Raw genomic sequence first — 23085 nt, 5'->3', positions numbered from 1 at the left:
GGGGCTCAAATTAATAATGTGTTTTTCTAAATGATCTGCCAATATGTATATTCCAGAATTTTTTTTAATTCAAGGATTTTAAAAAATCTAATCCTAAAGTAGCAGAAAAATATTCCCAAAAAATATCACACCAAAATATCACCCAGTATATTATCTGAATATTTCCCTCATGGTCCCTGCTTCCCTCAGAAAGCCTTTACCATAAATTATTTTAAAACAAATTTTGTATGTAACAAAAGATTGCCAGTATTCCACAATTTCTGACAATGGAATTTGAGTGAAATATAAACATCTCTTTTCCAGATGATATAACTTTCCTAAGACCTGAAGAGAATTTTTTTTTTTTTAGTTTTTCTTATAGAAGAAAAGAAAAAAGAATTAAAAAAGGAATGAATGAATAAATAAATAAATACAAATAATCCTATTAAAAAAACAAGGAAGGAATGAAGGAAAGAAGGGAGGGAGGGAGGAGGAGAAAAAGGGAGGGAAGAATGAAACCAGATAGTCTTACCAAACGTAAATATATTCTTTACATAGGTTCTTCATATCTAGCATTTCTCATTCTAAATTATTGATAGTCCCTAGCTAGGAGAAGTATGAAGATGGTTCCTATGTGGTGGTTTGGGTGTATGTGAAAGGACTAACTACAGTAAACTAGAACATTCTGCCAATGTCTAACTCTGGAATTCCACCCACCTATTGAGTTGAGAGGAGACTTGGTGGCGCAGTGGTTAAGAGCTCAGCTGTTAACCAAAAGGTCAGCAGTTCAAATCTACCAGCCACTCCTTGGAAACCCTATGGGGCAGTTTTTCTCTGTCCTATAGGGTCACTATGAGTCGGAATCAACTGGACAGCAACTGGTACTAAGTTGGAAAAATATACAAAAATTTCATTTTCCTTAGATCCACAATCAACACCCATGGAAACAGTCAAGAAATCAAACTACATATTGCACTGGGCAGATCTGCTGCAAAAGACCTCTTTAATGTGTTCAAAAGCAAAGATGTCACTTTGAGGACTAAGGTGGTATTTTCAGTCATCTTATATGTATGTAAAAGTTGGACAATGAATAAGGAAGACCGAAGAAGAATTGATGCATTTGAATTATGGTGTTGATGAAGAATATTAAATGTACTGTGGACTGCCAGAAGAATGAACACATCTACCGTGGAAGAAGTACACCCAGAATGCTCCTTAGAAGGGAGGATGGCGAGACTTCGTCTCACATACCTTGGACATATTATCAGGAGGGACCAGTCCCTGGAAAAAGGACATCGTGGTTGGTAAAGTAGAGGGACAGCAAAAAAGTGGAAGACCCTCAATGAGATGAATTGACACAGTGGCTATAACAATGGGCTCAAACATAGCAAAAATTGTGAGGATGGCGCAGGACCGGGCAGAGTTTTGTTCTCTTGTACATTGACATTGGGTCACTATAAGTCAGAACTGACTTAACGGCACCTAACAACAACATTGAGCTCGGAAGGAGCCCTGGTGGCACAACGGTTAAGCATTCGGCTGCTAACTGAAAGGTTGGTGGTTCGAATTCACCCAGCAGCTCAGCAGGAGACAGAACTGGTGATCTGCTTCTGTAAAGATTATAGCTTAGAAAACCCTAAGGGGCAGACAGTTCTGTTCTGTCACTTGGGGTCACTATGAGTCGGAGTCAACTTGACGGCACCCAACCAGAACAACAACGTTGAGCTGGGACAGAAACTACAGTAGCAAAGTCAGCACAGGCAATGGGGAGAAGTCTAGCAACACAGGCCTCACCCAGGGTCCAGAGAGTATGGCCACTCACCACAGGACTTCCCTAGCATGTGAACTATCTGGAGACTGCTTTGGCTTTGGAGTCAGACATACTGTGTCCAATCCCTGATTCTCCACTTACTGGTTGTGTGCCCTTGAGTAAGCTATTTTACTTGACATTTTTCAGTGCTCTTATCTGTCCCTGGATGGTGCAAACAGTTAAGCACTCAGCTGTTAACCAAAAGGTTGGCAGTTCAAGTCCACACAGAGGAAGGCACCTCAGAAGAAAGGCCTGGCAATCAACTTTGGAAAGTTCAGCCATCGAAAACCCTAGGGAGCACAGTTCTACTCTGACACATATGGAGTTGCCATGAGTTGGGGGTCAACTCAACAGCAATTGATTTCTTTTTTTTTTTTTTTATCTGTGAAACAGAGATTACCTACCACATAGGTTGTCCTGAAGATCAAATGAGAAGGTGCACATAGAGCCCTTTGCACCAGGCCCTGCCTCACAGCAAGCACTCGATAAATGTGAATTCTCTATTTTTAAAATCACTGTAGTGCTTCTGGTAGGGAGGGAACACCAGGGATGTTCCACAAGGGGGAAGCTGATATTTGGAAATCCAGGCAGGCAGACAGGCAGTATCAAATACAGTTGGCAGTAGGTAGCAGGCCAGAGCTATGAGCCAAGAGTTGAAGGACCAGGCCCCAGCCCCAAAGAATGGTGGAAGGATAAAACTGACATAATGGTGAGAGCAAAGCAGAGCCCCAGATTTAGGAGGATCCAGGAATGTGCAAGATTCAAAGACTGGGAATCCGTCCCAGGAAATAAGGATGTGGTTAGCAAAACTGCTGGGCAACGTGAAGACTGAGTCTCAACTTCAAGGCACAGCATGGAATTGGACAACCAGCAGCAAGGGAGTGATGCCCAGTCTCAAAGTGCCTGTCCATAGCTTTAGAAACCCAGTGTACCCACACCACCCTACCCTAGTTAGCTGATGATTGGTCCTTGAGCCAGATTGGGTTAGTCCTGCTGGGGAAGATGAATGGAATTTTTTGTGTTAGATTTAGTCATTTTTTAAAATATATATTTACATGATTCAAAAGTCAAGATGATATAGAAAGGTGTTATCGATTCAATTGTGTCCCCCAAAAAGAAGTGTGGAAGTCCAAACCCCTGTACCTGTCAATATGACCCTGTTTGGAAATACAGGTTTTCTTTTGCTATGTTTATGAGGTCATATCAGAATAGGGTGGGTCCTAAACCTAATCACTTTCGAGGTGGTATCCTATAAAAAGAGCAGGATAGACACAGAGACACACATCCAAGTGGAAGGTGGGTGGAGGCAGATGAGTCTACAAGCCCAGAATTGCTGGCAGTCTCCAGAAACTAGGAGAGAGGCCCACAAAAGGAATCAACATGGCCAAGACCTTGATTTGGCCTTTAGCCTCCAGAACCATGAGAAAATAAATTTCTGTTCTTTAAAGCTACCCATTTGTGGTATTTTTTGTTACAGCAGCACTAGGTATCTAAGACAAAAGCGATACCCAGATCAAGTGGCCAACAGACACATGAGGAAATGCTCGAGATCACTAGCCATTAGAGAAATGCAAATCAAAACCACAATGAGATACCATTGTGTACCCCGGCATTACTGGCACAAATCAAAAAACAGAAAATAACAAACATTGGAGAGGTTGCGGGAGATTGGAACTCTTACGCACTGCTGGTGGGAATGCAAAATGGTACAACCATTTTGGAAAATGATATGGCACTTCCTTAAAAAGCTAGAAATACCATATGATCCAGCAATCCCACTCCTAGGAATATATCCTAGAGAAATAAGAGTTGTCGCACGAAGAGACGTATGCACACCCGTGTTCATTGCAGCATTGTTCATAATAGCAAAAAGATGGAAAGAACCTAAATGCTCAATTCAACAGATGAATGGATAAACAAACTATGGTACATACCCACAATGGAGGACTACACAACGATAAAGAATAATGATGAATCTTTGAAGCCTCTCACAACATGGATCAATCCGGAGGGCATTATGCTGAGTGAAATAAGTCAATCACAAACGGACAAATATTGTATGAGACCACCACTACTATAAAAACTTATGAAAAGGTTTACACACAAAAAGAAATAGTCTTTGATGGTTACGAGGAAGGGGAGGGGTGGGGATTGAAAAACACTAACTAGACAATAGATAAGTGGTAACTATGGTGAAGGGTAAGACAGTCCACAGCACTGGGGAAGGCAGGCAGCACAACTTGTCCAAGGCAAGATCATGGAAGCTCCATAGACACATCCAAACTCCCTGAGGGACCAAATTTCTGGGCTGAGGGCTGTGGGGACCATGGTCTTGGGGAACTTGTAGCTCAATTGGCATAACATAGTTTATAAAGAAAATATTCTACATTCTACTTTGGTGAGTAGTGTCTGGGGTCTTAAAAGCTTGTGAGCAGCCATCAAGATACTCCACTGGTCTCACCCTGTCTGGAGCGAGGGAGAAAACCAAAGACACAAGGGAAATATTAGTCCAAAGGACTAATGGACCTTCACCAGACTGAGTCTAGCACAACTAGATGGTGCCTGGCTACCACCATTGACTGCTCTGAAAGGGATCACAATAGAGGGTCCTGGACAGAGCTGGAGAAAAATGTAGAACAAAATTCTAACTCACAAAAAAAAAAGACCAGACTTACTGGTCTGACAGAGACTGGAGAAACCGCAAGAGTATGGCCCCCAAAACCAAAAAAAAAAACAAACAAACAAACCAACCCACTGCCATTGAGTCAATTCCGGCTCATAGGACAGAGTAGAACTGCTCCATCAGGTTTCCAAGGAGCACCTGGTTGATTACGAACTGCTGACCTTTCGGTTAGCAGATGCAGCACTTAACCACTATGCCATCAGGGCTCCCAGACACCCTTTTATTTCAGTAATGAAGTCACTCCTGAGGTTCACCCTTCAGTCAAAGATTAGACAGGCCCATAAAACAAAACGAGACTAAAGGGGCACACCAGGCCAGGGACAAGGACTAGAAGGCAGGAGGGGACAGGAAAGCTGGTAATAGGGAACCCAAGGTCAAGAAGGGAGAGTGTTGACATGTTGTGGGGTTGGTAACCAATGTCACAAAATAATACGTGTACTAATTGTTTAATGAGAAGCTAGTTTGTTCTGTAAACCTTCATCTGAAGTACGATGATAAAAATAAAAAAAAGATATACCCAGAAAGTCTTGCTTTCCCATCATCTCCACTCTGTTATCCTCCATCTCCTAAAGATATTTATCTGTTCAGTGTTTCTTTTTTAAAAATATAAGCAAATATGTACATATATTCTTACTCCCTGCTTTTTGTACGAAAGATAGCACGCTGTATACCTTGATTTTTTTACTTGACAATGTATCTTGGAGATTTCTGCATATCAATAGACAGTTGTTGTTAGGTGCCGTCCAGTTAGTTCCAACTCATACCGACCTCATGTACGACAGAATGAAAGAGCCTGGTCCTGCGCACAGATAGAAATCTTCTTTATTCTATTTTATGGCTGGATAGTACTCCTTGGTTGTAGGTACCGTGTAATTTTTAACGAGCTTCCTGTTGCTGAATATCTGAGTTGTTTCCAGTCTTTTGTTGTCACAAACAATGTCACAAGCCACGACCTTGGATGTATGTCATTTTGTTCTTTCACAAGGCATTGGTAGGATAGGTGCCTAGAAGTAGAGTGGCTGGGTCAAGGGATAAGTTCACTGGTAATTTTGTTATTACCAAACCCCTCTCCACAGAAGCTGTACCATTTTTCACTTCCACTGGCAATACATGAAGATGTCTGTTTCCCACAGGCCCACCAACAAAGCATGTTGTCAAACTTTAACATTGTCGCCAGCCCGGAAGGGAAGTGATAATTTTGAAATCTAATGAAAGGCGAGTATATTTTTATAAAAGCCCCCACTAACCAATGCTTTATTATTTGGAATGGTCCTTCGTTCCTCCTTTTCTTCTTAAAAACTGTTGTTGTTATTAGTTACCATCAGTTTGGCTCCAACTCATGGGGAGTCCCTGAGTGGCAGAAATGTTTGACTGCTAACCGAGAGAAAGGTTATAGGTTCAAACCCACCCAGAGGCGCCTTGAAAGACAGGCCTGATGATCTGCTTCTGAAAGGTCACAGCCTTGAAAACCCTATGGAGTGCAGTTCTACTCTGCACATATGGGGTTGCCATAGCTAAATGCCATACCCCTAACTATTTCGTGTTTAGTGATTTAGACTTAGTTAATATCCCAATGCTTGCCTTCCATGCAGGAGACCCAGGTTCGATTCCAGCCAATGCACCTCGTGTACAGCCACCAGCTGTCTGTCTGTGGAGGCTTGTGTGTTGCTATGATGCTGAACAGGTTTCAGTGGAGCTTCCAGAGTAAGACTGACTATGAAGAAAGGTCTGGTGATTTATCTCCAAACATCGGCCAATGAAAACCCTATGGATCACAACTGTCTGATGACCAGTCAATCATGAGGATGGTGCAGGACCATGCAGCGTTTCATTCCATTGCATGGGATTGATGGCAGCTAACGACAAAAATAACATGTATGCCAAAAGCTGAAGTGTTCTGGACATGATGAATTAGACAGGCGGGGTTGCCTGGCTGGTGCAGGTAAGAAAGAGGAGGTATTTAAAATCCTGACTGATGTCCTGAACCCTGAAAAAGGCCTGGGCTTCTCCCTCCCCTTGGAATATCCTGATAATATCATCCGGCTCCGGGATTCCAACACGTGCTGGATCCCCCAGAGCACCAGGCTGACCTCCTGACCTTGACAGAACAACATCTTCCTGTCCACGCTCTCTCACCTTGAGCACCATCTGCCACCTCACAGATATTGACCTAGGACATGTAGGATGTGATGGGGAGAATTTTTAAAGATTGAATGAAGTACAGTTAGCAGACTAAGATGAGAAAACCATGAGAGAGAGTCACTCGGTAGCCTCAGCCAGGGTGACTTAGGTCTCAAGAGAAGTGGCCCAGTTGTCTTATAATCAACCTATTTGTATTTGGACCTTAGATGGTGTTTGTGTTACCTGCCACAAGCTTAGAGAAATCTCTAAATCACATAATAGTGATAAAATATGCTCTTTTTTTTGGTCATGACTCCCCAGGAACTTGATTGTCAGAGGGATGAGTTTGGTTGATAATGTTTAAAGAAAAAAATAATAATAACACCTATATCACTATTATCTTTATCAAGAGCTAGGAAATCCATGTATCAAAGGCAAAATATTGTGATCATCAAGGACTTTTTTTCTCCTTTTTTGTTTTTTTTTTTTGGTCGTGGAGGGAATTTGGTGGAAGACATCTGGAGGAGGGGAATTTGTATTTCCATTGATTATTTTATCACGAAAGAGAATCATCAACTCTTTAAGTCTGTCCTCCGGCTAAGAGGATGGAATTCTAACACCTGCTAGAACCCCTTGTGTTTCTTATCTATGTTGTCGTGGTGTTGTGGTTAAAATAATGCCGTTGTTTCTCTAAAGCTCTTATATGTTAAGCATCTACATGCTTAGTTATTTCCAATTAATGTTAATATAAGCTATGTCTTTTTATATTTCATTTGACTCAGGTCATTAAAAATGGCTTTGAGTCAAACACCAGAGAAGGCATATAGAGTGTTCATGAGTAGAATGGACATTCTCGGTCCTCTGTGTCATCCACAGAAGGATGGATGACATCAGAGAGTCCTGGGTGTGCTGGGACTCCTGCCTGTCCACACTGGAGAGAACATTCACATTCGCCACAACCTCCTGAGGCTGGAATAGGGGCCACCTTCATGGTGGACTTTTCACACGGAGGACACCAGAAGCCAAATTAATGAACACGTCCCTGAAAATATTAAAGATGCATATTTTCAAGTTTTAAATTAGAAAAAAAAAAAAAAACCCGACCGATCCTGACAGAATAATACAATGCAAAGATTGCATGTCATAAAATAGCATCTTATGCTTGAAAGAAATAAAAAAATTGAAGCAAAGTATCTGGAAAATACATCTGTACTCAGCTATGATTAATCTATTTTTAGATCAATCATGCTAATGTCATTTCTTTATGTGCACAAAATACCTAATATCTATATCTACCAACTTTTATAACCTGGAGCTCTTTGGAAGTGCAGTGAGAAACCTTTTGCAACAGCACATTCTAGTTATAGCACCTTTGAAAAAAAATCCTAGCTGTTTAGGGTAGCCACAAAATCGTTTTGCGTGCTAGTTAAATGTTACATATATGCTCCTGCCCACAAAAATCTTAATTTCCCCCATGTTGTTCCAGACATCGTCCCCAAATTTGATAGTGGAAACTCATTCAAGCAACCCACGATGGATTAATTTTCTTTTATAACATCCCACAGCAAAATTCCACTTTGGTTACTGGGGAGGCCTTGCTGTATGGGATGTTCTCTCACCCGAAGAGCAGACTGCTGGGCCACTCACTGCAGGAAAGCGGTTGTTGTGTTCTTCGTCCTGTACAAACCACCGTGGAGCGTGCTCAGGTGAGCAGAGGGACTGGCACCAGTCCTGCAAAAATATGACTCTATCAAGTGATCTTGTGAAATCACTGCTCATGACATGGCATTAGAAGGATTCAGCTCAATTTCCTTATAATAAAGGAGTGGTTACTAAGACATATTCTCATGCACAGGCACCTCGTGGCCATTCCGGATGTTCATCGGTACCGCAGGGTTTGGGAGGGCAGTCCTGGAGGGGCTGTTGCTCTGTTATCGCCCAGATTGGTTGCAGAGGTCTTTCATTCATTTCACAAACACTAACGGAAAACCAGGCCCTCCATGGTTGTTGTTAGCTGCCTTGTCGTTGGCCCAGACTCATGACGGCCCACGTACAGCAGAAGGAAACGCCCAGTCCCATGCCATCCCATGATGTGTCGCAGATTGGACTGTTGTATTCCATAGGGTTTTCACTGGCTGATTTTCAGAAGTAGATCACCAGGCCTGGGAAGGACATGAGCAAAGGCAGAGGGGGCAGCCAGCCGTGTAACAGGGCAGAGAGGTGTCAGGGCAGAGAGGACGCCATCCTGAGCAGGGCAGAGCCTCTGAGGAGCACATGGTACCCTGGATGGCCACAGGGCACGTGGCTCTGAAGGACAGGGAGCAGGAGCACCCTTGGCGGTGGGGGCTCGGGGCTGGGAGGAAAAGAAGTTGGTAAAGGGAAAAAAGAAAGAGTAGAAGGAGCTTTGGGCTCAGGAGGTCCAGGGAGGAGGAGAATAATGTTGAGATTTAAAGAGCCATCAGAGTAGCCTATTCACCTCCTTTTGTAGATAACGAAATTGAAGTCTGCTAATATGTGCCTCTTTTGGGTCAAAGACTTGTGACATGTACTTGAAACATAGAAAGGACTTGTGGTTGTTAGCTGTCATTGAGTTGGCCCCAGACTCATGGCGACCCCATGCACAACCAAAGGAAATGCTGCCCAGTCTTGAGCCATCCCCATGATTAGTGAAGGATCAGACTGTTGCGCTCCATAGGGTTTTCACTGGCTGATTTTGGAAGTAGACTGCCAGGCCTTTCTTCTTAGTCTGTCTTAATCTGTGAGCTCTGCTGAAACCTGTTCAGCACCACAGCAATACAGAAGCCTCCACTGACAGATGGGTGGTGGCTGTGCATGAGGTGCCTTGGCAGGGAATTGAACCCAGGTCTATCTAAATATACCACCCGCCCACCTCAGCTTTAATAAGCAGGCATAGAATTTTAAAAATCACATAACACCATGATTCAAATATCAATAAATATTTTCAAAACACTAAAGCAGAGGAAAGCCAAGAAAAGATAAGCAGGTTTCCCCTAGAAGAAGGAAGGTAATTAAAAATCATAGTTGGAACTTTTTCAGTGACCAGGTGAGGTTAGAAATCCAAATATGGCTGGGATTTTGAAATAAAATACAGGCTGGTGGACCAACAGTCCAAGGTGTTTATCTATAGAAGGTGAGCAAGAAAGGCTATTCTAAAGTCTTAACCTTGAACCCAAAATTTTTGTGCCTTCCAGGAATTATCTGACGTTAGTAAGACGGTCTTGCCTAGTTAATGATAAATGTATCAGAGAATAAATTGTAATTTGCAACATTGTTTTTTTCTAGACCCATTGAAGTTTAGTAACAATGTGTCTGGCTGTTAACAAGTCTCCCTCCTTCCATTCCTCCTCCTTCCAGTTTCTCCCTTCCTTGTCTTCTCCCCAGCACCTACCTCGGGTGAGGAGAGTTCTCATCTCTATGCAGCACTCTCCGTCAGTCAGCCATAGACCGGCAGAGCCCCACACAGCAGGTTGGGAGCTCCAGAGGCCGCCGGCAGCAGCCTGCTTTACTTCTCTTGTCCCTCCTGTTCAGCACCGGCATCTGATGTATAAAGGATTCACAGTGCTCCCTTAGCACCTCCAAAGGACAAATGCTGAACATCATCCACCGTCCTGTGTAGCCACAGAACCACAGAATTAACTTGAATCTGGAGAAGAGGCCCTAGACTGCACCCCTTCCTCCCCCAGGTCAGTCCCTATCCCGTCTACCAAGTTTCACCCGAAACATGGTTAAACCAATTGCCATCGCATTGACTTCAACTCCTGGCAACCCCATGTGCGTCAGAGTAGAACTGTGCTCCACAGGGTTTTCAATGGCTGTGACCTTTAAGGGGTAGATTGCCAGGTATTTCTTTCTTTCTTTTTTTTTTTTTTGCCAGATATTTCTTCTGAGGTGCCTCTGGGTGGAGTCCAACCTCTAACCTTCAGGTTAGCAGCAGAGTGTATTAACTGTTTGTACCACCTAGGGACTCTGAAACGTGTTAGCAATAACAAATTCTAGGATCCCCGACTTTAGGAAATGGATTGAGGATTCAGAAGACTGCACTGTTTGGATGGAAAGAATAACGTTGTCAGCATGTAGGTGTGCTTTCCTTTTCATAACTTCAGTCCATTCGGAGGGGACATTTTATAGTAAACGGGGGTTTTCCCCAGCACCGCAGCCTCCCCCCTCACTGGTGGTGACCCCTGCTTCACTGAATCTTCTCCCTGGTGCCCACACCCACTTATCTCTTCTTCTTGCATATCAAAACAGACCTTAGGGAACAGATCAGAAATATATTTATAGTAAGGTATAAGTAACCGATAAAAGTTCTAGGTATAAGAAGCAAATTTGTATTTTGACAGGGCTCAAGGCCTTTAGAGAAAGACTGAATCCATAAATCTTTAAAGGGGAAAATTTTTTTTCTTCAAATTTTTAACCATTTAATGAGGAAATTTTAATTAGGTAGCAGGAGAAATGTTTGGGGTTAATTTCTACTTAAAAGTTTAAATTATTTATTAGTTTTGTTTATTATTAAATTATATATTATATATATATTTGATCATTTAAATTATATATCTTATTAAATACACACACACACAATACCTACTTAGCTATTTTATGCCAGGCAATATGTCAAGTACTTTACATAGACTCATTAAATTCTCACTAAAACAAAACAAAACCCTGCAAAGCAGATATTTAGTGTTTGTTATAGATTGAATTGTGTCTCCCAAAAATGTGTGTCAACTTGCCTAGGCTATGATTCCCAGTATTGTGTGGTTGTCCACCATTTTGTAATCTGATGTGATTATCCTGTGTGTTCTAAATTCTAACCTCTGTGGTGTTAATGAGGCAGGATTAGAGGCAGTTATGTTAAGGAGGTAGGACTCAGTCTACAGGATTAGGCTGTATCTTGAGTCAATCTCTTTTGAGATATAAAAGAGAGAAGTGAACAGAGAGAGAAAGAGAGAAGGACTCATGAACACCAAGAAAAGAGCTGGGAGTGGAATGTGTCCTTTGGACTCAGGGTCCCTGTGCTGAGAAGCTCCTAGACCAGGGGAAGATTGATGACAAGGACCTTACCCTAGAGCCAACAGAGAGAGAGAGCCTTCCCCTGGAGCTGGCACCTGGACTTCTAGCATCCTAAACTGTGAGAGAACACATTTCTGTTTGTTAAAGCCATCCACTTGTGATATTTCTGTTATAGCAGCACTAGATGACTAAGACACTGGCCTTGTACTATCTTCATGATGGTTGACATGTCTGAGTCCATTGTTGCAACCATTGTGCAGTGTTTTCCACCCTAGGGGCCTCATCTTCCAGCACTATATTGGACAATATTCTGTTGTGATCCATAGGGTTTTCACTGGCTAATTTTCAGAAGTAGATCTCTCAACCTTCCTAGTCTGTCTTAGTCTGGAAGCTCCACTGAAACCTGTCCATCATGGGTGACCCTGCTGATATTTGAAATATCAGTGGCATAGTTTCTAATATCACAGCAACACACAAGCCACCACAGTATGACAAACTAACCGATGGTGGGTGGCAAGTCCAGTTAAGAAGTGTGTATTGATTGATTTTGTGCTTAGTGCAAGAAGCCATCCACTTGTGGTATTTCTGTTATAGTAGTACTAGCTAACTAAGACAGTGTTTCACATACATCCTGGTACACAACAGGTTAAGTAAATTATCAAAACTTGAGCAGCCTGTAAGCATGGAGCTGGCACATGAACCCAACTTCTCTCTACTCTGTCACGATGCCGCTGGTGGTAACACTCTCCTTGGGTGGCAGGAAGCAGTTTTTCTGCTTGCCTCCAAGGCTGCATAGTTAAGCAACATATACAGCTTTAAAAATCTTTTCTCACAAGCCTTCCTAGAAAGTCCCCTTAACCATCTTTGTTTTTTCTCTGAACTCCCCAGAGTTTGTGTATGCCATCCTTTTAACGATGTACCCCAAATGAAACATAGTGGCCTGGTCTATTTTCATTTTTCAGTCTATGCAGGCTACAAAAAAGTAAACAGCATATGGCAAAAAGTTAATGAGATTAAAAAATTATAAATTCACTTAAAATAATCCACGGGCTTCTACATGTGTTCCTGGTCTGGTTTCAAAAACCACAGGAGTTTTACTATGTTTTAGAAAAGGGTGGCTATTTTGCATTGTTTCTGTTGTGGTCAATGGGAAATTAATCTCGTAGAATTAGCAGTAATAATCATGTTGCTTATAAACAAGGGCCACGCTAGACTAGTACACACCAAGACTTACTGTGAGGTGTTTGAGCACTGAACACGTCAAAACAACTCGACAATGCCCTCTCTAGCTACACATCTCATGTACACACGATGCTTCTGTAGCTAGCAAAGATAATGAGGAGTCTCACCCAAAGGGGAAATCAGAGCGAGTTCAAGTCTGAGAGCGTGTAGGAGCCCTCCGAACATAGCTTAGAATTTATATTAGCATAATAGGTTCTTGTTGTTGTTAGTTGCTGTCCAGTCGGCTCTGACTCATGAACGAAATGTTGCCCAGTCCTGCATCATCCTCATGGAATTTCCCTCGTTTTCGCTGACCCTCTGCTTTACCCACTGCGATGCATAATAGGAAACCCTGGTGGGGTAATGGTTAAGAGTTCGGCTGCTAACCAAAAGGTCGGCAGTTTGACTCCATCACCTGCTCCTTGGAAACCCTATAGGGCAGTTCTACTCTGTCCTGTAGGGTCGCTCTGAGTGGGAATCGACTCCATGGCAACGGCTGGAGGCATACTGGGCTGTTGTAGTGCTTGTCTTGCATCTTCAGGTTGGTTCTGACTTACGACCTCGTGTGTTACGGTGGACAACTGCTCTGCAGGGCTTTTTGGGGGGGCTGTAATCTTTATGGAGCAGATGGCCAGGGCTTTTCTTCTGAGGTGCCATTGGGTGGGTTTGAAACACCAACTTTTCGGTTAGCAGCCGAAAGCAAACCGTTTGAGCCACCCAGGTAGACCTGACTTTTAAGAAAAATTTCCTCCACTTTTTTTTTTTTAAATAAATACTTTATTTGTTTAGAGCCTTTTTAGGTTTACAAAAAAATTTTGCAGAAGGTACAGAGAATTCCCCAGGCCACCTTCTCCCTATATATTATTTTTCCACCTTTTAAGTAAATAGAAGCAGAAGTTAGGAATTCTGACTTTTCGTTAAATGAGTAGTCACAGGAAAAGTTATTGTTGCTGAAGTTACATTAGTTCTCTGCATCTAAAGAAACAATTAATTTGAAAATGCAGGTAATACTTTGTTTGCATGTTTGTGTTCAGCCGCAAAGTTCTACCAACACTTAACTGCTCCAGTGTGGGTCCAGGCCTATTCTGAGTATCGTGGAAGATAAAAGAGAAATTGAAGAAAGGGACTGTGTCCTTAAGGAACTGATAATCCAGCTAGAGAGATGTAAGGCCCTTAATGAAATAAAGGGGAGCTATAGGGAGCCCTGGTGGCACAGTGGTTAAGCACTCAACTGTTAACTGAAAGGTTGTTGGTTGGAACCTGCCAGACTCTCCACGGGAGGAAGATGTCGCAGTCTGCTTCCTTAACAATTTACAGCCTTGGAAACCCTATGGGGCAGTTCTACTCTGTCCTATAGGGTCACTGTGAGCCGGAATCGACTCAACGGCAAGGGGTTAGGTTTCTTTGGTTTATTGAACACTTCCCATGTGCCAGGTGCTGTGTTCAGAGCTTTACAGGGATTCTGTCATTGAATCATCAGAAGCCTGGTCAGGTAGATACTGTTATCTGCATTTTATACAGGAGGAAATCAAGGCTTAAGAAGTTCACCTAGTTCTCAAAGGGTTGTTGTGAGGATTATATGAAAAAGCATAATATGCTACAGTGAAACCTGTGAAAGCCAGAACTCGACAGGACTGCCTTGTTTTTCTGGGTCTTGAAAGTTTTCTTTTCTTTCACTCATTTTTGAGGAAAATATTTGAGTTTTCCTTAACTTTCTACCTTACACAGATTCCAACTTTCACAAGTTTTACTGTGTATCACTTAGGTTTAGATTTGATTTCATGCTAAAAAACAAAAAAACAAAAAAACAAAGAAAAAAGCAAAATCACTAGCTTAAACAAGATAGTTTACTTTTCTCTCTCATAAACAAAGTCCAGAGGCAGGCAGTAACCGAGCTGCCACTCCAGCACCACTTAAGCCCATGGACACAGCTACCTCTGGGAGAATCTGGAAATGTAGATTTTGGTTATTTTTTTCCCAGGTGGTCATGTTTCTTGCCAAAATTGGGTTTTCTATTACTAACGACGGGGAGAACAGATATTGGCTCAGGCAACCTGCTTGTCTGCCATATGTATGCGAAGTGCTTGGCACAGGAAAATCACAATAAATGTTAAGTAATAATCATAATAGTAATAGTAGTAAGTAATAATAAAGCTACAAAGAGCAAAGAAGTGCCTGAGTTTATTGATTACATACAATTATTTCTGCTTGAGGTTTCCCTTTTTCTAGACTTGTACCTAATCCCTGAGTAGGGAAGTGAGGGAAATAAGAAGCTGGGAGTGGGGGCTAAGTGCCCCAAACACTGAACCCTGGGGAACCTTGCCACCAGGGCTGGCCTCTCTTTTTCCTCCTCCAGAGATGCATGGAGGTTTGCCCCTCACCAGCATTTTCCCATCTGTGGAAACGTGGCAGGAAGTCACGTGATGGTGAAAACCCAAGGTACCCCTCAGGTCCGGGCGCTTCCCAACCTAGGCTACAGCTTCCTTCCCATGCGCCTTTCTGGGGCTGCAGGTGACAACCCGGGCCTCTGTCAAATGGGGAAGGGGAACGGCAGGCACATTGCCTAACTCCCAGGGATAAACAGTCACACTAGGACAGAGTTGTCCTTTATGTAAGTGACAACAAGCCTGACGCCCACTGCTGTTGTGCAAGTAGACGGCCCTCGGAAGGTGGAGTAGTTGTAGCTCCTGGGTTGGCTGTCTTGACTCATATGGCTCGTTATTTTGAAGGGTTTTCCATGGCATCACCCTTTCCATCTCAATCTTACAAATTCCTAGATAAGACAGAAGACTCTCAGGCCAAAAATATTTTCAGCGTGCAGATTTGAGGAGTGTATGGAGGGCTCATCCTCAGCTTCTTAAACTTCTAAGAGTTCTTTGGGTCTAAGGTTTCTATCTTGAGCAGAGTTGGCTAATCATAGCTGTGGGGGTGGGGCACGATTAGAGGAAAACAGGTTGGACAGATGGATAAGGTGGAGTGGAGAGCAGGGATAAAAGCTGCTTCAAACATTGGTTTGGGCCAGGGAGGGGTGGGGTGGAAAAGGAAGTGAGATGTAAGATCTTGACTTGCATTCCCTCATCTCTATGTCTCATTTGTTACCCAGTCCTTCAATGTTATCTCCCAGCTGTCTCTCCCATCCAGGACCACTTCAAGCATACACAGTGCTTTTTGCAATTAGAAGGAGACACCCCTCCCTCCCAGGAGACTCTGCCCTCCCCCAGGACTCAATGAAAGTGGCAAGAAAGCTCCCGCTGAATTGCAGCCCCCACTGTCTCCTTGGCTGGGCGCCCTCGAGCAGTGAATAGCCTGCATATTCTTAAGAGGTGATCCTTTGGAATTAGTTCCCTTGTCTCCATCTCCACAGCCCTCCCTCCCCTCCCAAACTATACCATCACTCACTTGGACTCTGCCCTATCCTGACAGATAACCAGGGGAGCCATTTACAAAAAGTCTCCAATTCAGACTTTGGTGTTGTTGCCAAGTAAGATTATACATTTAGTCCTATATTAAAAGATGTTCATCGTATTATTTTTTAAAACTTGTGATCTATTACCAGACCACACTGCAGGGCACTATGAATTAATTAAAAATAAATAAATCTTATTCTGTGAAAAGTGCAATTGTATTGCACTGTATTTTTCAGGTTGAATACATTGTTTTGTGAATGTAAGCAGTGAAATACATTAATTTCTATGATCCTCTTTTATTATTTAATATTGTAATATACTGCTTGTTGCTGTTAGTTGCTATTGAGTTGGCTCTGACTTATGGTGACATTATGTATAACAGAAGGAAACATTTTCCGGTCCTGTGCCATCTTCATGACTGTTGGTATGTTTGAGTCCAAATATACTGGAAGCCTCAATAAATGTAGGTGACCAGGCCTCCCTGGCTGAGACTTCGGGGACCTGACCCCCATTCGAACTCTAATCCAGTCTGGCTTCACCGCCAACGTGTTCTTCTCCCAGCAACCAGAGGGTTCTTTCCATAACCCAGATCTGATCACCTCAGCTCCCTGCTTAAACGCTCCAGTTACTTCCCACTTCTCTTAGATACTGGTAACCCATCGCCATCAAGTTGATTCCAACTCATGATGACCCCATGTGCTCCATGGGGTTTTCTTGGCTGTAATCATTATGGAAACAGATTATCAGGCCTTTCTTCCATGGTGCCACTGGGTGGGTCTGAATCATCAACCTTTAGTTCAGCACCTGAGACGTTGGGATATAAGCCCTGATTTAATGGGGCCCGTAGGCTCACGTGGTGGCCCCCAGCTCAGCACTGCTCCCTGCACGCCTGCCGCACACTGCTGTCCAGCCCACTGGCCTCCTGCTCTCCAGGACACTCTATCCCTTCTGTACCTGGTTGATTTCTTGTTTCAGTTTTTAGCCCGTGTCATTTCCTTCGGGAAGTCTTCCCTAAGGCCTGTTCTACATCAGATTCCTTCATTATTTCCCTCGCAGAGTCCTGCATCTTTCCTTCAGAGCATGTTATCACTGTGGTATTATAAATTTAAGGAGCCCTGGTGGTGCAGTGGTTAAGAGCTCGGCTGCTGAAAGGTTGGCAGTTCGAACCCACTAGCTGCTCCATGGAAGAAAGATGTGGCAGTGTACTCCCGTAAAGATGTTGTTTGTTAGGTGCCGTGGAGTCCGTTCCAACTCATAGCACCCTGTGTACAACAGAACGAAACACTGCCTGGTCCCGCACCACCCTGTGTACAACAGAACGAAATGTTGCCTGGTCCTGCTCTGTCTCCATCATCGGTTTCGGATCCGGCAACCCGATTAGTACAGTAATAGCAAGTATGTTTGGTTGTTGTTTGCTGCTGTCGTTTCCGACTCATGGTAAAGTTATATACAACATGAAGAACCATTGCTGGTCCCGGGTCATCTTCACCATCACCAGCATGTTCATCGTTAATCCACCTCACCGAGGGTCTTCCTCACCCTCGTTGGCCTTCTATGTCGCCAAACACTGTCTTCCTCTAGCGATTGATCTCTCTTGATGTATCCAAAGTAACTGAGTTGGACAATCAAATATGTTTACTATCCAAGTATTTATTTTTTAGACGCTCGAGTGGAGTTCTAAGTGCCTTTATCCAAGCTGCAGGTCATCACAGGTAGGAGCCACCTAGATGATGTATGACATGATCTAATCATAGGAAAGAATATTGAAATGCATGAGAAGGTGCTCAATAAGTGATTTTTGATGATGGCAACATGAATGAGGGCAATATAGGGAGTAAAATGAAAGATGTGATTGGACATACAATTCTATCTAAAAGTTATAGAACATTTCTAAGCATTCTAGGTTGTAGTAAAAAATATTTATTACACATCATTCGAAATGTGGACAATCCAGTAAAGATAAAATGTACAATACTTTAAAATGTAATAAGGTATTTCTGCATTTATTTCAACGGTGTTACTATGCACCTACCAGTGGCTCCATGGAGAAAAGACCTAGTGATCTCCCATAAAGATTACAGCCTAGGAAACCCTACGGGGCAGCTCTACTCCGTCCTATAGGGTCCCTATGAGTCGGCATTGACTCAATGGCACATAACAACGTTAAATTTAAGATTTTGGAAACCTACATGCAAAGCTTAGAAATACTCTGAATATACTTGGAATTGGCCCAATTGCTGGTGCTGACTAGCCTCATCAGGATCCAGTGGTGGGTTCCTAGTGTCATGTCAGGGACATGCCAGATGCACATTAGGCTAATGGCAGCCAACACGAGGCTGTTACAGGGATTGCTGACCTATGGGGAAGTCTGAGCTTGCTTCTTATCCAACCGAATCCTCCATGAGGTTCAAGGGCAGCCCTTAGTATATTTTAGTACAGTTGTTAATCGTTTATCTCCTTTATTAGACTCTGACACTTTTTTTTTTTAAATAAACTTTTAATTTTAGAACAGTTTTAGTTTCGCGGAATTATTGCAAAGATAGTACAGAGCTTTCCCATGTACCCCCACGCCCGGTTTTCTTTAGTAATACCTTACATTGGTATGGCACATTTGTTACAATTAATTTAAATCATTTCTTATAACTAAAGTCTATAAGGAGCCCTGGTGGCGCAGTGATTGAGAGCTCGGCTGCTAACCAAAAGGTCAGCAGTTCGAATCCACCAGCTGCTCCTTGGAAACCCTATGGGGCAGTTCTACTCTGTCCTAGAGGGTCACTATGAGTAGGAATTGACTTGATGGCAATGGGTAATGGGTAAATAGACTCTGACACTCTTGAAGACAGGAACCAGGTAATATTTATCTTATTTTCAGGTCATGACACAAAGCAGATTCTAGATAAATTTGTTGAATGAGTTAAGTGCAGTTTATACCCATCCAAATTCATTATCCCTATTATAATATTCTTAGTAAGTACAATGATGCCACTGTTCCTCATAGTTCCCAAATTTGTTACAATTGTTTGCCTAGATTTTTCTCAAATGCCACCCAGTTGCTTTGCATACTGAATTCATAGGCCACTGTTAATTTGCATCGTTGTTCCAAATCAAATGCTAGATCCCATATCTTGCAATTACTCAGCGTTATTCACTGCTAATGTCTAAATCGGAGAAGTGAAAAGGACAATTGTTTAGTGCTTTTTTAAGTCCCTGACCAAGATCAGTAGGGAAATCCCATTAGCTCCCATTCATCGCATTTCTCATAAATCTAAAAGGAAAGCAAGTGTCCAAAGCCTTATTCTTTACTAGTTCTTATTTGTAAAACCTTGACAGGGCTTTATTCTAAATTGCTTTCAAATTACGCAAATAATACTGAGAAATACGATGGGTAGTGGGTCGTGATAGTTTCAGTCATCAAATAAATAAGTAGTACTGTAAAAGTGGACTAATCTGAAAGCAAACAGAACAGGATGGGCTACGAGGAGGTAAAAAGAATGGAACTGTGGAATTCTTAAACTACCATCTGGCTCAATCCTCTTTAAGTGGCCAAGCTGAAGTGTCTTTTATTCAGTGCCCCAAACTTATTCACAAGGAGCAGTATTTGAATATTAATATTTCCATATAATAAAAAACCCTTTTTGTAACCAGAAAGGAATGTTTAGCAAAATAATGGCTAATCCTCAGGCTAAACACGAAGGCGTGGGGAGCGATCGTGGTTGGGAGGTCGCTGGAGGCGAGACACAGCCACATGGCAGCTTTTGGGCCTGCACCTTGGTGGTTCTTTGTGGTTAGAGTAACTTATTAAAGTTGTCATTATGGTTTGAAATTTAGGCAAGAGGTGTAAAAATAAGAAATTCACTGGGAAAAATGAACTCAGTGATTGCTAGTACTTTATTTCTTCCAAAAGAAACCCAAACAAACCAATACCAAACCCATTGCCTTCGAGTCGATTCCGACTCATAGCGACCCTATAGGACTGAACAAAACTGCCCTATAGGGTTTCCAAGGCTGTAAATCTTCACAGAAGCAGAATGCCACATCTTTCTCCTGAGGGGCAGCTGGTGGGTTCCAACCGCTGACTTTTCGGTTAGCAGCCGAGCGCTTAACCACTGTGCCACCAGGCTCCTTCCAAAAGAAACAATAGAGTTGCCATATAGGATAATTGAGGCAAGTGACACAATAGAAATGATCATCTCTAGGTGAAAGTGTGCTTCTGTGAAATTTGAAAGTATTTCATCACTTTAGCAGATCCCTGACAATTGCTGTTTTGTTTATTAAGCCCTGTTTTTATTTTATTTTCATGAAACTGTAAGAGGTTTTCTTTTCCTGGAAAGGTGTTTGAAAAGTGTTTAAGTTGAATAAAATATGAGGCCACTACTTATCTTCAGCAAAGATGCTAAAAAAGAGGTACTGGAACATTTTTCTGTGGTTTCAAAGACAAAACCCAGTCCTGCTGGCTTTGTGTTGTGCTTCTCTTCCAGACTGCAGTGCCTTCTGTCTGCTTCAGGGCGTGGCATCTGCCATTGGGGAGGAAAAACTGGCATGTGATGCCTTTTATAGCAGACTGATTTCATTGTGCTGAGGGCCTCTATTTCAGAGCCTCTTGGTTCCAGTCTTCTAGTTGACTTGCTGGAGCAAATGGAATTAAAAGAGACTTAGACTTACATACCTATATTTTTTTTAAAATTATTTTTCTATATAAAAAAAATTTTCATGAAAATGGTCAAAGCTGAACTTGGTGACTCATTTTCCCTTTTAAGATTAGCTGTGAAAACAAGCCACAAGATATGAATTGACTTTGATACATTTTATCAATTGGAAAAAATGCCATTTTATGATATGTATATACTCAGTTTGATGAGAAATGTCTAAGCATAAATATCTGATTTTAGAATATATGAATATACACACACACACAAAACAGACATGTAGTTATATTTGCATATGAAAAACTTTAAAAATTCAACTTATGTGGGGTTATGTGTATAATTAGTATGTATTGGAATATACAAAAGGAGAAAATCCAGGAGAAAATGTCAAAAAGGCACACTAACAAAGATGTAGTATTCTCTTGGCAAAACTGATGAATGATTTGGCATGAATTCATCTTACAGTTCTGCTGTTCTCTCTTACACATGATGATAGGACCCTGGTTTTCCAGTTGTTTGCAGAGAATTGCAATTTGTCGTTTCCACACTGGATAATGACCCTTGGGTGTGCACCTGATCTCCACCCCCCCACCACAATTAGTCCCCAGTTTTTTCCAGTCTATCGTTTTCTATTAGTCATGTAACATATTTACACTTGGTGAGGCACACAAAAATAACCAGGGCAGCCGAAATAAACTAATGTACTTTTTACGAAAGTTGGAGAAAATGATTTTGCAAAACTACACTCTACCAAAATCACACAGATTATTTCAGCTAGCTTGACCTCTTGAAAGCTCTAGTTTCAAATGCTTTCTCTCGATGAAAACAGAGTACACACCAGTAAAACTGAACCACTGCTTAGGTTAAGAAGTCCTGCTATCAAAGATACCCAAAATAGTATAGTGATTAATTAGCAATTTTAAAACATTATAAAGTGATAATAGATATTTTTTAAAGAACAAAGTATGAAAGATTTCTACTTCAGGACTTCATGTGATCATTTTATATTACTGAATTAATATTTATATTTATTAAAGACAATGTCTAGTATTTTTCATTCTGTTTCACATTACTTAAAAATGAGCTCATGAGGGTTAATTGTTCACATTAACCTCTGAAATATGACGAAAGATGTCACAGATTTATGCAGATATGAGCTAAACCTTAGCTGTTACTATTATGGCACTAACAGTTAAATTTTCATCCGAAAGTTGTTTGGAGCGTAACACACTACTCGACGTCTTTGAGGATTTTCCCTTTAAAGAGAGGACGTACACGTGCACTGCAAGAAAAATGCTCGTTTGGGAAGAGTTTTCGTTGATAAGCCTACATGCAAATATAAGGTGCCTTGAAAACTAGTTATATAAAGAGTATTTTTGGGGGCAGGTACAGTACATGAAAAGCATTTATTGAGTACCTGCTGTGTACAGGGCACAGCGCTCCTGGAATTCACCAAAACCTTTCCTAATTTTGCAGTTTGAAGAAGTTGTGGGAATTACGCGGAGGGACCGAAATCAAGTCAGCGAGGCTAACATTCCGAGAAATTACATAACTCCTGGGAGACACAGTGCTTTTGCACAGATTACCCAAATATTTTTCTTTTTCCGTCGGTTCTTCGTAACCTTTGAGTCCGACAGACAACTTTGTTCCCAAGCCCTTTCCTCTCTTTTGTCTGCTCGTCAGACTCGTTTTCCACCTTTGTATCGTGCCTTTTCGACGGGAAAACAAGCACGCAAACGCGCGGTTGGCACGGAGACCGAGGCCCGAGGAGCGTGCAGCCGCCCTCGGCCCGGCCGGCCAGCCGGGTGCCCGGCGAGGTGCGCCCGGCGGGCGGCAGCGGCGGCGGCGCGGGCCGAGTCCAGTCCGCGTTTTGCGAGTGCGCGGAGTAATCAGAAGTGGATAATAGTTGCTCGGGCTCGCGCGGCCCCCTCGTGTGCCATGCTGGGCCCGATAGGCTCCGGCAGCCGTGTGTTTACCCATATCCGGGTTAGAGAGAAAAGCAGAAAAGTTTCATTTAAACCTGAACTCAAAACTTTCACCATGAAAGCCCACAGCAGGAACAGGCCCAGACCGTGAGGCGCGACCCGCTGCTCGTAAGGCGCCCGGCCGGGGGGGCTCGCCGGAGTCGGCGCGGGCGTGGGATGCGCGCAGGAGGGGCCGCGGCCTGAAGCCTCGTCCCCCCGCCCC

Source organism: Trichechus manatus, unplaced genomic scaffold, assembly GCF_000243295.1.
Source record: "Trichechus manatus latirostris isolate Lorelei unplaced genomic scaffold, TriManLat1.0 scaffold00002, whole genome shotgun sequence".
Taxonomy (NCBI): Eukaryota; Metazoa; Chordata; class Mammalia; order Sirenia; family Trichechidae; genus Trichechus; species Trichechus manatus.
Note: the sequence above shows the minus strand (reverse complement) of the source record.